Source organism: Planococcus citri, chromosome 3 (genome assembly GCF_950023065.1).
Source record: "Planococcus citri chromosome 3, ihPlaCitr1.1, whole genome shotgun sequence".
Classification (NCBI taxonomy): Eukaryota; Metazoa; Arthropoda; class Insecta; order Hemiptera; family Pseudococcidae; genus Planococcus; species Planococcus citri.
This window is the reverse complement of record NC_088679.1, coordinates 31,948,184-31,961,942: the sequence shown is the minus strand read 5'-3', so window position 1 is coordinate 31,961,942 and position 13,759 is coordinate 31,948,184. Positions and strand designations below refer to the sequence as shown.

The 13,759-nt window shown below is 34.2% G+C and overlaps 1 protein-coding gene and 1 long non-coding RNA gene across 3 annotated transcripts in view; both read left to right on the top strand.

The window, feature by feature from the left end:
• The window catches only part of ASPP (Ankyrin-repeat, SH3-domain, and Proline-rich-region containing Protein), a 309,410-nt gene that overhangs the window by 18,155 nt on the left and 277,496 nt on the right, over positions 1-13,759 (top strand). The gene's annotated exons all lie outside the window — the stretch shown is intronic.
• LOC135841086 (uncharacterized) lies at positions 1,429-2,871 on the top strand. Its single transcript, XR_010557838.1, has 2 exons — positions 1,429-1,589; positions 1,698-2,871. It is a non-coding gene; the product is annotated as an uncharacterized LOC135841086 (long non-coding RNA).

Below are 13,759 nucleotides of genomic sequence, written 5' to 3'. Positions count from 1 at the left end.
ACTTGATAAAAAATCCTCTCTTAGCGACATAGATTTTTCTTCTCTTCATGCTTTAAACAAAGGCATTTTTGCCAACAAGATTTGATTCTCGCTGAATTTGTGAACTGCCAGATGACTTTTTTTCAACCTTGTTTTTTTATTTTTTTCCAATTCAATTTTTATTTCATTTTTTGAAAGAGTGCTTTTGTTCAATGTTTTTGACACATGTTTTTGGTTCATTTTTTCAAAAAAAATTCTGCATACATTCAATTTTTTTTTAGGAAATGTCACATTTGTGTTTTTTGGAAACTTTCATTTTCCTATAAAACTTTTCATCAAAAGCTCGACTTTTTTGTGGTTTGGCCAATTGGGCGAGGTACCCTATCACACTCATTAAGGCACTTAAATTTTCTAACCCGAAAACCTAGAGAACCTCCAAAGGGTTAATTCCTCTAGGAGGTTAAAGAATAAACTTATTCTCAGCCCGAATCTTGAAGATTTTTTGGTGGTGACGAAGGGTGGAATGAACATTGTACTGAGCTCAAGATATCAGAACCATTCAGAGCTACATAAAACGATTTCAGAGCAAATATCGTCTACTATTTCTTCTTCGCTTCCAAAAAAAAATTGCTCGTGTAAAATTTATTACCTTTCTTCCTTTCCTACCGATCACCCATATTGCCCATTGGCCATTACATGAGGTATTTCTCATTCCTAAATCATGCTGAAACCCGCCGTTTTGTTTCATTGATCGCTGCATTGCTGATATGTATCTTTTTAAATTATTTATAATGCCAAGAAAAAAATAATAACGCACGCGTTATAGGAAGAAATTGAATAAATTTATGCATCGTTAAATCTTCAACTAAATCACTTATTGCAAAAAATTCTCTTTGAAAAATATCTTTTGATGAAAATCTGGCTATTTCACGTTTTTATACCTATGAAATTGGCAAGGTTCTTCTAGGACGGGCTGTAAAAAAATATTCAAAGTTATGCATTAATTCGGCAAATAATATAAGAAAATACTTTTTTTAATTTAAAAAAATGCTGCGTGTACTCGAAAAGGTTATTCGAAATTGAGAACTTTTCACCTGGAAGAAAATCGAGTAAAAAGCAGCGGAGGCTTGGCTATGAAAGCAACTTTGAAAAAAAATATACCATGATTATCGACGTTTTAATTTCAAGGCCAGATTGTATTTCGATATTATAATGAAGCAATAAAATGAAATTTTCTTTGTATTCGTTTCGTTGAAATAACAAAGAAGTTAATAAAAGTGAATTTTTCAAAAGGCACTGAAAAATTTAGGAATTTAATAATGGAAAATGAATGAAAAAGGTTATGATTTGTTTTTTAAATTTCTAATGAAGTGGACTTTTTATTAGAAAAATATGAAATTTTATCAACTGCGTATTTTTTTGAAATAGTATATTACGTAACAAGGATTAAAAGTGCGGCTTTATAAACGAGTACTTTATAGCCCGAGCCGTAGGCGAGGGCTATAACGTACGAGTTTATAACACCGCACTTTTAACCCGTGTCACATATACTGTTTTTCGTAAATTATGTGTATAAAGAGCTCATTATACAACTATAATCAAGGGCAAAAGTGAGTTTTCTATTGGCGATCTCAGATCATCAAATAACAATACATAATCACGATTATGATGTTCGCTGATTGTTTTAGTTTTACTTTCAATTTGCATCGTGATTTCAGATCAGTAGTTAAGTAATTCTTATTTGTGAAGATTTTCTAGAAATTAAACTCATCAACGAAGATGGTCCGTTTGAAGCGAGCATAATATTTAACCGTTCAACTAGTGCCTACGAGCAAGCACGTACATACTAGCTAAATGGTTTAGTGGTGTTTTGTTTTGGTTTTACTTTCAATTTGCATCGTGATTTTGGATCGGTAGTTAAGTAATTCATATTTGTGAAGATTTTCTAGAAATTAAACTCATCAAAGAAGATGGTTCGTTTGAAGCGAGCATTATATTTAACCGTTCAACTAGTGCCTACGAGCGAGCACAATATGCTAAACGGTTTAGTTGTGTTTTGTTTTAGTTTTACTTTCAATTCTAGTCAACGAAGATGGTCCGAACTTGGTATACCTATCGATAATTATTGATAGCACTGAAGAACAATCAACAAATTACAACACTAGACAAATCTTCCGGAATGTATCAACTTGAATAAACTACCTAGGTATATGAAGTCACTGAAGTAAAAGATTTTGAATGAGTAAGTTAGCTACGATGAAAATAACACAATTTAGATCGAATGGAAGACGTTATCAGTGTTTTTAGATGATATTTGGATGTAGATACTTGAGAGTTAAATATGTAGAACAAAAACTCATCGTAACTTAATACTACTACCTTCCGTTTGTAATTACTTACAATTAGGATGATACTTATTACTTAGAACAAATACAAACGAGTTCGTCATTGACAGCATAACTTCTCTCAATCTTTAGTTCAAGTATATTATTTGTTCGTTCATCTTCAGTAACATTTTCTACATTGACTTATGCCAGTAGTAAATTTCAATATTCAATACTTTCATCAAACATTTCACCTTACTTACCGTGCAGAACTAAATTGTGTTATTTTCATCATAGCTATTCAAGTTGATAAATTCCGGCAGAATTGTCTAGTGTTGCTGTTGTAATATTTGTTGATTGTTCTTCGGTGTTATCAATCATCAATATACATATGAAGCTCGGACCGTCTTCGTTGATGAGTTAATTTTCTAGAAAATCAGGTACTATGACAATAAATGAAAACAATTTAGAAATCTAGATCGAATGAGAAAATTATCAGCGTTTTTAAGTGATATTCGAACAGTAGAAATGTGACATTTTCATGATTAAAGTGTATTGATTATTTCAATTGATTGCCTTTTTCAAAGTTTATCAATATTCAGATTCGTGTTTATCAAAGTATTGAATTTATATCGCGAATTTTTACAAATTATCTACATTCCCAATTCGTCATGAAAGTCTGAAACTATGAAACAGTTTCACGTTTTAGTCACTTAGTGATAAAAAAAATTTACACCATAATACAGTACTGCGCATGCGCTGTGCTGATACAATAACATAAACAAACTGACAGGGAAATAAAATTGCTGCTCAACGTCGATAGGGAAATAAAGTTGCTATTTTATTTCCCCATGATAGGTCGCCGATAAAAGCTCACTTTTGGCCGTGATTATAGTTGTATAATGAGCACTTTATACACATAATTTACGAAAAATCAATATTCGGGCCGGGCAGCGCTAGTATCGCTGCTGGACTTAGAATTTGACGAGGACGAAAACGTGATATTTGATATTTGACATAAATAAAATTCGAAGTTTTTCAGAATGATTTGTATTGAAGAAACTTTTGTGTGAATCGATGTGTTCAAATGGACAAAAACAATCAACAAACACACTTAAATTCAACTGAAATTATATATCAAAACATTCTCGTATCACGTTTTCGTCCTGATAAAAATCAAAGTCCGCTGGTGCGACAGTGGCGCTCCAAGCGGATGCCCGGCCCGAATGAGAGGTTTGGTACTGGGTACTTGAATGGTTATTTAAACTTTTCTGATGGGAAGTTGATCATTTTTAAACGGTGGGTTATTTACTAGTTTGGAATTATTGTGTATTTGAAAAACATGATTTATGTAAAATCCTGATGTCTTGACATCTTTGCCAATCTTGAAGATGAAACGATCATGTTCGACCCACCCTTCTAGGTCATTGCCACCGCGGAAAGTATAGTAAAATAATCTCGCTGTATCTGTGGAAGGAATTATATCACATTATGTAGCTCGAATGATGGTATATTTGATGAAAGGTGTACGCATTAAAATGAAACCATCTTCACGATCTCGTAATTTTTCTAAACTGATTTATGAGATCGATCGATTTAATTTTAGCGTCACTTTTTTTTTATTATTATTTCAAGTCGGATCAAACGAATTGTAAGATCTTGAAACGGTACATAATCGTGAACGACTGAAGAGCAGATGATTATTTTTCGTTTAAAGTAATCCACAGATCGTGTCTAATGACAAGTACACGATAACGTGTCGAATAAATTTAAATATCCCTAAAAGAAAGAAGAAAAGTAAATAAAATTAAATTACCGATTAAACGCGTAACAGGGTATTTTTTTACCGCGTTAAAATTCAAATATTGTTAAGTTCAGGTTACCGAGGAGGCTATAAAAATGAGAAAAATAAGGAAGAAAAAAAATACGAAATAAAATTATGAAAAAAAGGCAGCTTTTCTCGCCCGAAACAAATACCTCGTATAAATATTCATAGAAAGGAAAAATCTCTATTGTGAAAAAGGAAAAGAAAAAATCTGCGCCGTTTTATGAAAAAAAAAGAGTATAAAACAAAGCGGTAATTTCAATTAATCGCGAAACGAATTTTTTTTTTGCAGAAAGAGTTCATCCGGAGTAAGCTGGCGTAGTATAGTGTGGTGAAAAAGAAATAGAGAATCGGGATAAGTTATTTACATAATAATACCTACCTAGTATAATATCTGTGCTGTGCTGTGCTGTTGTACGTAGTGAAAAAAACGTGAAGTTTGTTATGGTGGTAGTGGTCCATGGATGAAGTTTCCATCTCTTTCTCGTTTTCTCTCTTTTTCGACATTGAAGATTTGAATATGATTCGATCGAGTGGAGTTGGAATGTTGACGAAGATGCGCGCCCGTTTCGATGATTGAAAGATCGAGCTGTGTCAGATTTTTAAAAATATCGCATTACATCGACGAATCGGTTATTAATGATGGGATATTCGAATGCAGTGACCGACCGAGCTCTCTGGCTATTCAGACGACGAGATGCACGCTTGTTTATATTTTCCAGTGATGTACATAAACATGCATATGTTCACGTAGTGTATTTACAGGTAATAGGTATAGAGATAGACCTAATGTATCAGATTTGTGCACGGCTAACGTGTAGTCTCACCTTCAAATATTTTCTCTCGGTTGGATGGTATTTGGGTTCTCGTAGGTCGAGCGTTCAGCCTTATATACGTTACGTGTTCCACGTAGTACCTCTACTTATACGTACACTGTACAGGTACCTTACCTGTGTTGTGATAAAGATACAAATAGTGATAGTATTGATATAGGATCGTTGGGGGGCTTCGATGAATAAGGTTGAAATTTCCATTCAGCTTGACCGGTTTCGTCATCGTCAGATAAGACTGGGCTTTGTTTTGGGTTTGGAAATCTTGTTGGTATACTATTGGATGTTTGGATTGAGGTTAGAATCAATCAGAAATGTAATTTAACCAACTAGAATCTAAAATCTCTTCACAGATATTGCATCATTCTGGTTTTTCTTCTTCGTCGATTGAAAAACTTTAGTTGCTTTCGTTAGAACTTGAGAAAAATTTTCAATTTTCCGATTGGTCGTATTTGAATTAAAATACTGGCTGGAAAATTAGAAAAGGCCAAAAAAATAAAGGTGTATAGAAAATTTTGAGCTCTCAGAGTCATTATTTTGAGAGTCCAAAAATTGATGAATTATGAAAAATTGATTACTCTTGTTAAAAAACACAACCTGACAAATTCAATATAATCTGACGTAGGGTGTAAAAATCTAGTAATTATAAACACCCCAAAAAAAAATTGTCAGGAATGGAGAAAATATTGAAAAATATCATTATTGAAACAAACTGCCAAATTCAACAAAGTTTGGCAAAAATTTCTTTAAAAATTTGTTAAAATGCTATAAAAATAGCTTAAATTATTTTGTAATTCATGAGACATTGCCAAAAATTGAGTATTAGTACAGCACAAGAAAGCTGAAATATTCAAAAAAGGCAGTTGAAAATTACGAAAAATTGATTACTTACGGATCGCTTATTGAAGTGAAAAACTGAAAAAAATCACATGAAATATCCCAAAAACTGTAAAATTGGCATAGCTTAGATATCACTAAAAAATTGCCAAAAATTGATGAAATTTCAGAGAAAGTATCTGAAACTGTCAGCAATTTGTTTAACACATTTTAAAAATCAGTTAAAATGACCTAAAAACATGCAGAAACGATCAACAGTTGATGAAATGTCTCAAGGGTAAATCTTGGAAAAAGTTTCCTGAATTATTTAAAATTAATGAAATATTTGAAAATTGCCTGAAAATATGCCAAAATTGTGTAAAAATGTCGTTCACAAAGTTTGGGCTGGAAATGTAATTTTTTTGTAAAATTGGACATTTTGCACATGCAATGCAATTTTTCATTTTTTAAAAAGGCATTTTGACCGTGTTTTAAGGTATTGATGGAGGGGGAGGGGGGTCAGAAACCTCTCGAAATGTAGAAACAAAAATGATAAGACCATTGAAGAAAATTTGCAGCAGAAATCTGAACAAAATCCGAGGATCCGAACCTTCACTTTTGGTTTGAATTGATAGAAAATAGAATAGGTCAGAAGGACTTTGTGAGTTTCGATAATTCAGTTTGAAAAAATTCGAACGAGAATAACACATCTCCAAACTTTATTCGATTATTGACAGCAAATCAGTAAAGAACCTGCAATAAGTAATAAAACGTGTTTTTTCAAAAAAATTTAAATGAAAAAGGCATATTAATTTTTACTTGATCTATAAATAGTACACTTGTGAGTTGTAAGTGGTTTCAACGAGCAGTATATTTTTGAAACCGGTTCGCCAGTTCACCATAAAACGGTACAACTTTGAAGGATTTTTCAAACGCTTTCTTTGCTTCATTTTAATCCACTTTTATTCTCAGTTCCCAGTTTTGGAATAGCGATTTTTTTGTTGGCTGAATTTATTTATTTTCAATTTCAATTACATACTTTTAAAATATTTGAGCTTTATTCATAAATTCATTTCGTCTTTTGATATATGTATGTAAGGCTAACACGCACCATCCAATACTTTTACTAAATCTGTGAGTTTAAAGCTATGGGACTTTGTACAGGTGAGCGATTTTCTCGTTTTTACTTCATATTCACCTTTTGCTATCGATGGCGCTCACTTACTCGAGTGAAAAAAGCCAAAAGTAAGGATGCTGTGAAAGAGTTCTTAAGCATTCTACGAAATACACTGCTCTTGCACAGTATGTGTTCAACTATTTGCGTACCATTGATGATGAAACGCCACCATACTGAGCTATTGTAAGAGCTGGCTGGTCAAATTAACAATCAGACCTTTGAAAAATGCGTTCCATACGCGTGCTCCATTCACTGTCTTCCCCTTTACTGCACTTTCGCCACCAATAACTGGTTCTGGTTTTCAAATAAGAGTCATAAAACTTTTACGAACCTATATATCCAACCATCGAAATACTCATACGGCAGCTTTTAATTTCTAGCCATAAAACTACAGAAAAACTTTCGCGCTGCGCATAGATATTATTGTATGTACGAGTATAGCTGCATAGATACGTTCAGATTAACCCAACCCGTAGAGTATTAAAAAAAATCATATCAAACGTGACACCCACGGGTGGACTAACATCTCTAGATGGTATACATACGGTAATTTTGACATTTTCACTGTTCCAATGATCTATGCGCTTTCACGCCAGCCATCGCCATGCCAGCCATACCCATATAGCAGATTGTTGTTGCGCGTTGATTGGAAAAAGGCACGCCAAAGTTGTTACTAACCAACGTATAGCCGGAGCTGCGCTTCGTTGAATATTCTCTCTCTGTCAGCATCTCTTTCTCTCTTTCTCTCATTCTGTCTCTTTGGTTTTACGCCATATGTCCGTCCAGCAGCGTGGTTGTACAGCTATAGGTACGTTGTGGCTTAGGTTTTTTTCTTTTTTTACACTCCAGCAGCACCATTTCCACTCATTAGATGGTACAATATCATCGCTACATAACCATCCCAAAATAACGCAGAAAAAAAATATTTACTGTCCGTATCGTCCATCGTGTCGTGACCTAATAACAGCTCGAATCCAGCAGGACTGTATCACAGAGTACTTTTCAGCGAAGGAAATGTTCCGTGCCAAGTGATCGCCTCGTGAGCATATAAACGGATCACGTGTGCTGATTAAATGACCCTTATCCTGTATGTAAATCAACTTAATGATGGTGCACAAGGTCTGGAAGAAGGCTTTTCAGAATTCATCTCTGTAAATATGCATGTTGAATGTTGATGTACGAAGTAACCTCAACCTATTCTAGCTTATTGACGTGAGCAGTCATCCAAAATATCATGTTGATTTTCCACTATAACTTTCAATTTTCGAAGAGTTTTAACAACTCATCTAGAGATTCCACTCTCCAGCGAGATTTCGGTTTTATGGGCATGGCAATATTGAACATCCTCCTAACTGGGGAAGTATCTCACGAAGGGAAAAATTGTTGAACCAGACAAAGTTGAATCAAAAAGACATGCAAAATAATATACTTCACTAGCCAAAATATCAGGTTCTTGAGCACATTTTTCGATTTTTTGGTGAATTTGTGAAAATCAAAATTTGAGCTAAAAATGAAGCAAAATCAGAATTTTAACTAATTGATCTGGAAAGCTGAAATTTGATGTACCCACCCTATTTTTGACCCTCTGAATCGATTTGAAATAGTTTCAAACAGTTTTATTGAGCACTTTTTTTGAAGTCTCCAGTACATTTTTGAAATACAAAATTTCCACAGAATTTTACTCAATGATGTTGAAAAGCTGAAATTCAATTTACGTAATTTCAACTTGCTAAATTGATTGTAGCTGGTTTCAGGCACTTCTGGAGCATCCAGTTATATTTTGGAAATACCAGATTTTGAAAAAGTACCTTAAAAACCATCCAAATGAACTTGAGCACGTATAAACGTGATTGGTGCTTGTTGATAACTTATTTGACCGATTACTCGCAATTTTTTCTTGATAAAATGTGTGTAAATCGATTAAGTGGTTCACTAATAGGGTACTATAGCTATAGGTCATTTTTCAAATTTTTTTGAAATTGGACGGAGTTCAGAATCATCTCCCCTTTCCTTATTTGATGAAAAAAATGATGTCTTTATTAGGCATATCGCTTTTGAGCCATTATAGAAAAGCTTAAAGTTCATTTACATTCCTCCTTTTGGATGGTAAAATTGAAATTGAAGAATTGATTTACATTTATACCATCTACTTTACTTCATGATGAAAAATTGAGTTTTTTTTTCGACAAATGAAAGTTTAAAAAAATGCAAACTTTGGGTTAGAGGCGGGGGGGGGGGGATTGAACATAGTCTGAACTCTGAACGCGTTTATTGATTGAAAAAGTTTCATTTCAACAAATTTTATGACATTTTTTGAAAATTTGGAATTTTTAAAAATATGGCTGGAGGTTTCAAACTGGTTTAAAACTACCTACAATTGATTTAGGGTGTTGAAATTAGAGTATTACCTATGTAAATTCGAGCTTTACAACTTCATTGGGTAAAATTTTGTGGTAATTTCGATTTTTAAAAACCTGCTGAAAACTCGAGAACTGTTTAAAACGAGTCGACACCATTTCCAATCGAATAGAGAGGTCGAAAATGGGGTACTACCAAATTTTAGATTTTTAGGCCAATTTGGCGACCCCCCCCCCATTTTTGACCCAAGCAAGCATCTTCTAAAGTTCACCAAAAATCGAAAAATGCCCTTGAGAACCTGAAATTTTAGCTGCTGAAGTATTTATTTTTTTCATGCATCTTCGATTAGCGTTGTCGGTTTCAGAAATGTTTCTGCTATTACTATCGCTTTTTATGGTTGGGGGGGGGGGGGGGTGGAGAGAAGCCATTGAGGTGCTAAGATTTCTGAAAATTATAAAAAAATTAATTTTTGATTCTGTCAGGACATGCAGCTTTCCTCCCGCTTCAGTTCAATTTTCAACATCCTGATACACCAAATGTGATTGGATTTCATATTGCAATTTTTTGTCAAAAAGTTCTTGAAATGAAATTCTTTAAGAGTCAAAAAATAACTGAATCTGGGTTATCTGCCGACTCCAAAAATGACCAAAAAATACATGAAAGTGAACCAAAAAAGGGTAAAACCAATAGCTGTTGAGGGTGATGAAATTCAAACTTAACTTTCAAAATCAGAGCCTCAAACTGGAGAAATTACGTACATTTGAAAAATTTGAAAAAAATTGGTTTGGAAAATACAAAAAATCTCAACCCTAAACGATTGAGCAACCTAATTAAACATAATATACCTAATAATAATGAGTTTTTTTGTGCTCTACTAGGCGTTTGTGCTTTGGTTTTATCAATTTTTAATATTGTAAACTCTATATTGAAGGATGTAGGAGATCCTGAAAAACATATGGACACCCTGAATGTTCTTGTATGTATATGCATATCAGAGAAATAAATAGTATAAGTACGAGTCATCGATGCGAAAAAACTCATGTTACGCCTTTTTTATATCTTTTATTGTTCTCTCGGTGCAGTGTTCTATTTGAAATATGAAACTTTCACTCGGACGTAATGAAAAGGAAAAAGGAAAAAAAGTAGTAAAAAAATCTTGCATTAAACAATAATACTATACGCTTGTATACGTAAACGAATACTACTCGAAATTAAATAGTTGGAAGTGGAATTTACGTACACAAGAGGGACGACAATGGAGGAGGCGCGCGTTCTAATGTTGGTTCGCTCGCGCGCCGCGCCGCCATAATCAAGTTTATATGACTTATACGAGTACTACCACGAGAAAAGAGTATATGTACAAGAACAAAGCCAAAGCCACGACTGTACGACTCATCTTTCTGCAACCATCTTCCAGTACTATAGGTATAGGTGGAGGTACGTATACTCTTACGATCCATTGAATTGTGAATCGGAATCTGGGTGCAGAAGAGGAAAGAAGAGAAGAGCGAAAACTAGCCTCGAAATCTTACCACGCATACACTGCGGCGGCCTCACCGTCGCTTAGACGGTGGTCTTCCGGCATCGCGATCGCGAGGCTTCCATGAATCATACCCGAAGCTGGACGCTGGACGCATTGCTTTGAGAACTAACCTCTCTGCGTACAGCGTACTATGGTATTCCGCGGCTTTGCACACGTTCAACATGTGTACGCGCAGGTTTTTTCCCAGCTTTACATAGTATTACGTATGCTGCCAGATTCGTGAAAGAGGAGATTTTATCGTACGACCAAGACCGCGACCGGCGACTCTCAAGTCACATACACTTGCTGCGGTTTTATCGATACCATGCCACGCTATGCCACGGTGGACAAATGGAAATCGATATTTTTTTCCTTCGTTTGCCAGCAGCTTTCGTGTACAATGTACATATACGATTTATTTATCGGTAATTCGCGACGTAATTACCATTATTTGCATATTGCCCCGCCTCAAGTTCTTCAAGTGGTCGGTAAACGAGAGCAAACAGCACGCGATTCTGAAATTAGTATATTAAAAGCTCGCCGTCAAAATTCACACGCGTCCGGGGAATTGAATTTGATCAGATCGATGAGATATTGACTCAAAGTTCATCTTATTCAGCAACCAGCCTATAGATTCCTTCCTCTTGGTACCTAATCGTCATTGTATGGTGTTCCATAAGCTACATATACATGTATAATGGATCGCAGAAAGTTATTATAGGTCTATGTACTGTACAAATACACAGTATCGTATATGTATACGATGGTACTCGATATGGTGACCGGCTTTCAATCATGTCCATGTTCGGTTACGATGACGTTGTCGTCGTTTCCTGTATCTGCGTTCTGCGGCATTCGTTCCATTTGTTTTCTTACGGTATAATTGCATTGTTTTCCATGATTATAGTTCACCATATTCCATATACCTTTACCTAGCAGGACGTGCGTATTTTTCGTAATTCGCAAATCACGCTGCGTCTATGCTGCGGCTGGTGTTGTACATACGATGTGAGTGAGCTGCCAGAGACGAGACGAGGGTTGATCAACAGTGGTAATGTGTGGCAGATACTCGTATCAGTCGTATCAAAGCAGGAAATACGACAACGATGGTGTCGATTGAGTTGTCGAAATTATACTACTACGTACGACTAACATCACCGTTTGTTAAAAAGGGTGAAAATATCTAAACAGGAAATTAATTTTTAGCTAGGGGATGATTGCCATCTGTGATGCGTTGGAGCGTATATTTTGTTGATTTTTTCTCTGTGAGAAGCATTAGGTGAGAAAGGTGTGGATTTTTGGGATTGGCTGGGCGAAATGTTATATAGTTAGTTGGGGTTGCTCAATTTATCTACATATCTGGTCTTTGGTGATTTTTGGTTTATGAACGAGAGTACATACTTGGGAACGTGTGATTGGATTTTGATGGTGTGACACTGGGTTTTCCATGGTTTATGGAGTGATACTACATACTAAGTATGTGTGATTAAATCTTCCTGCCATGCATTGTGAAGTCTCTACTTCATAATTTCCTCTGGTTGATGACCCAGATCACAAAAAGTAATCAAACTACTCGCTGCTCAGAGCGCAGGTGCTCACTGAAATTATTATTTTGTTTACTTGGATCTCAAAATATGCATTAAATAATATGTATTTAAAATGGTGACAAATTCGTATGATTAGATCTAGCGTACAGATAATGGATTTGAGAAATTATTCACGTATTGTAATCAACTAATCGATATTGTTTTATTTTTTGTTTTAGGTAAGTCGGAATTTCCTTCGTAATGCTTGTAGAATATGCACCTACTAATAAGTACCTTAGCTGTTTACCTAGTACCTATGCATGGAAAATAAGTAAGTTTTTTAAAATGATTTATGGAAGAATATCACGCTAAGTGAAGCAGGAATAAATTCCTGTAAAAATATTGTACCTTACCTACAATTGCCATAAAAACCTTCAGTCAAATTTTAAATTTTATTTCTCTTATGCTGATGAATGATGATGATGAATATTATTCCAAGTGGTTTAATGTTGAATACTTTTTTAAACTTTGGTTTCTAATTTGTTGTGTGAAAAATCCTTGGAGGTGAAAAAAAAGTGTTTGAAATTAAAAAGAAATCAAAAAATTGTAAAAAATGTAAAAAAAGTGGAAAATCAATTTTCTATAAAATTTTGAAAAATAAGCATAATTTACCTGTACTTAATTTATTCCGTAGCAAGCTCTACAAAAGCGTGATTTTCAGTGTTTCGTTCTTTTTATTTTCAAGGTAACAAATCCGAAAAATCAATACGACCTCTGAAATAGTTCACGTTTCGTAATGAATTCTGGAGAAATTAAATTCCACAAAAATGTTTCTATCTCATCTTCCGTGTAATATTCACAGTTCACACATCACCAAAAACCTTTGCAAATCGAACAAATTCCCAAACTCTTACCATATTTTTCGCGATTTTCTGGTAGTTGTTGCGAAAATTGCGCGCAAAGATATCGACAATTTTGAAATAAACAGCAAATTACGAGTAAAATAATAGAAAAATCAGTCAAATTGGCTTAAAAACTGTTGAAAACAGAGGCAAATTCAATATATTGTAAAAGTGTGAAATTGTGTGACATTTTTTATTCAAAGGATAACATTAAGCAAAAAATTTTTTGGATGCATAATGTATTGAAACAACATACAAGTACAGAAAAATTACAAAATTAACTCAAAAATCATGAAAGTTGAAGTAAAAATTAATTAAAATGAGAAAATTTTCAAAAATCAACTGCAAATTACCAAAAATTGTTATAAATTGAGAAAAATGGGTAAAATAAACACCAAAAATTTTGTAAAATTGAGCAGAGATCGATGAATATAATTTGATTTAAACTACCAGAAATTAGAAAATCGGTTAAATTGACATAAAAATGATTGGAAATTGCA